Genomic DNA, 2,838 nt, shown 5'->3' with positions numbered 1-2,838 from the left:
GGTGTGGGGCATAAAGGGTATGATGGCTTAGATTAAGGCTTTTTCTTTAACCAAATTATAGTAGTGGTTGTTTAGTACACATTCCAATAAATATTTTTTTTTGTACCACTTGTATTGTTGCTAATTGAAAGATTGAGGCAGATTTGTTTCCATAATGTTTTCATTTTAATTTAATTCATCGTCTATGCACATTTGATTGTAAAAACACAAACTATTTTCCTCACGATCATGCATCTTACTAGGGTTAACAAGTTGAAAGAATAATATGTTGCCCGGATATATTTAGTGATTGAAGTATTTTTTTTCTTTTATATATATTTGATATATAATTATTATTTTTATATCATGTTCAAGAAATACCAATATAACTTGGCATTTTAGATTAATTTTTATTAGACATCTAAGTTGACCTTTCTAATGAGTTTTCAATTATTTCTCTATTCATTATCAAATTTTACAAGAAAAATAAAAATAAAATAGTCTTCATCTTCATCATGTTGATCACATTTATTTATAGGTATCTCCGTTCAACAGAACAACTAATTTATGGGTTTTTATTTGTCGGTCTCATTCAACTTTACAAGTTCAAGTTTTTGTAACAATTTGATTTTTTTGACCAGTCAAAGCTAAAATAGCAAAAAAAAATTCATAAGATTGTCGCTCATTCTTTATTTTGGATTAGTAGCAGAAGCTCTAAGCTTAAACTTAATTTGGGTGTTTGGTTATACATCCCTATTTTGGCTATCTTGTATTTTAAGTTTGCACTTGTATCATATTAGCTTAACTTGTTTAAGCCATTCAAAGAAAACAACTTTACAACTTCAAGTATTGAATACATCGCCGCCGAAGTGTAAAAAAATGGCAAAAAGATTGCATCATATGTAGAGATGGAGAGGAAGCAATGTAAAATGTTAATATTCATCTATTCAAATGCGTTACTTAAAATTTTAGTTTTGGTTCTATGATGATGAATTGCATTGGGGGCATTTCCATCTTTGGTCCCACTCGTACTTCCTTGATTTCAACCATACTTATAATTATAGGTTGGACTATGTCTTTTTTATTTTGTATACTCTAATCGAAATCATGTGTCTGATGTCAATGGCAGAAAGTTATGAATATGATATTTTTTGAGCATGCATCTTCGATTTCTTGAACATACACATTCAAATTCAAATTTTGTTATGGGTTTTAAACCTGCATCTTTTCCACAATTTCAAATGAGAACAATGAATAAGAACGGATATGTGGTCTTCAGATGATCCAGATGAAGAAGAATGGACTATCCATAAAAATTTAGGTTACATTTAGGATTTTTTATAATATTTATGTTTGTCAGAAGACAAGAGATTCTCCAGAGATGCCACAGATGCTAGGGCCACCAAATAATAGCTAGACCTGCAATGGTCTTCGATGTGAATTGGAATCTAGACATTGGGTCTTGGTGTCAGATCTGGATTATAGATCTGAGATGAGTGCCATTCGAGAGTGCCCAACTTGATCCCTAAATGCTATCATAGAGAGAAATTGTTAGATTCACCCCATGGAGTATCCTTCGGGAATAGGCTCTGACGATCAAGTTAGATCGATGTGTAGGATGAGATGGTTTCTCTTGGCCAGAAAAATCCTTCTTGAAGAGAGGTGGATGTGTATAATGATGGCTCCGATATCAAATTGAGGATTTCCTTCATGGATGACAAAGTGTTCTAGTTATAAGAATAGTTCAAGGGATAATTAGGTTCGGCCTTAGGCCAGATCAATTCAGGCTCAACTAGCTTAGGGAAGTGTTGTCATCCAATCATCCAGTAATAGCATGTTGTGCTTCCAAGCAATGTTGCCAGATAGCGTCGTCATCACCAGATAGAGCCGTCATACTATGTTGCCAAGCAATGTATGTGTTGGATCGAGAACACAATAAGAAAAAGTAACAAGAATAATATCACACAACTTAATCAAAAACTTATTCTGATTAAGGGTTTTTATGTTTCTCACAAATAGACTGTGAGAACAAAGATATTATGCGCAGGGACAAGGTCCGATTACTCAAACCTTGAGTTAATGCTTAAGATCAATGTCTGCTTATAATTATGTGTTCCAGTCAATTCTGGCAAGACCAGTCGAGACTGAAGAGAGAAATCAACAAAGTACTTCAAGTATTAAATGTAGAACTATGAGTATAATCAAGGTAAAGACAATAAATGAACAAGTAGAATGTTTTGAAAGAGTTTGATATAAGAGAAAATGTGAAAGAGAGTTAATATAAAAATATGCTATCTTTGGAAGAACAATCCGTATCATTCTAGTCATTCAAACACTCCTTAAATAGTCAAGGAGGAACATAGTACAAACTGATTGACATACAAAGGACCAGATAATAATACTACTTCTGACATATTGATTATCCAAATAAACAACAGAAACTTGGTCCTATGAAATGTTACATCAAACAAAAGACAAGAATAATTAATGCATAGACTGAACACGTGATCTCGAATTATTTCTTCATTTCGGCACATACTCCACTTCGGACTCTACCATCATCTCGTACCATAACCATTTCGGACTTAAGACGCACTTCGGATCTTCAGGAGTTAGAGATTGCTAGAGGTTCACTTTCAGGTTCCAACAATCTCCCCCTAAGTGAACTTAGCAATCCTGTCAGCTTAGTTCGATTCTTCCTTGATAAACACGTATGCCCGATACAACCAATCTCTGACTTCGATGTACCACTGTAGCTGACTTATAAATTTAGCTTTCACATGTTCTGGTGCCTCGGACTTTGATGCATGATTGATGAACTTCCGAAGGGAGTTGGTGGGAACCAGATGCTTGTCAAGG

General features: G+C 34.0%; 1 protein-coding gene across 1 annotated transcript in view; it reads left to right on the top strand.

Moving 5' to 3' along the window:
* The window catches only part of LOC145120279 (serine/threonine-protein kinase UCN-like), a 1,701-nt gene extending 1,546 nt beyond the window's left edge, over positions 1-155 (top strand). Inside the window, exon 1 of the mRNA XM_079056097.1 lies at positions 1-155. This exon is cut by the window's left edge and continues 1,546 nt beyond it. The gene's annotated coding sequence lies outside the window, so the exon portion shown is untranslated.
* The last annotated feature ends 2,683 nt before the right edge of the window (positions 156-2,838 follow it).

Source organism: Lactuca virosa, chromosome 6, assembly GCF_052849685.1.
Source record: "Lactuca virosa cultivar CGN04683 chromosome 6, Lactuca_virosa_CGN04683_v6, whole genome shotgun sequence".
In the NCBI taxonomy this organism is placed as follows: Eukaryota; Viridiplantae; Streptophyta; class Magnoliopsida; order Asterales; family Asteraceae; genus Lactuca; species Lactuca virosa.
The sequence above is the reverse complement of the archived record's forward strand: the minus strand, read 5'-3'. Positions and strand labels throughout refer to the sequence as shown.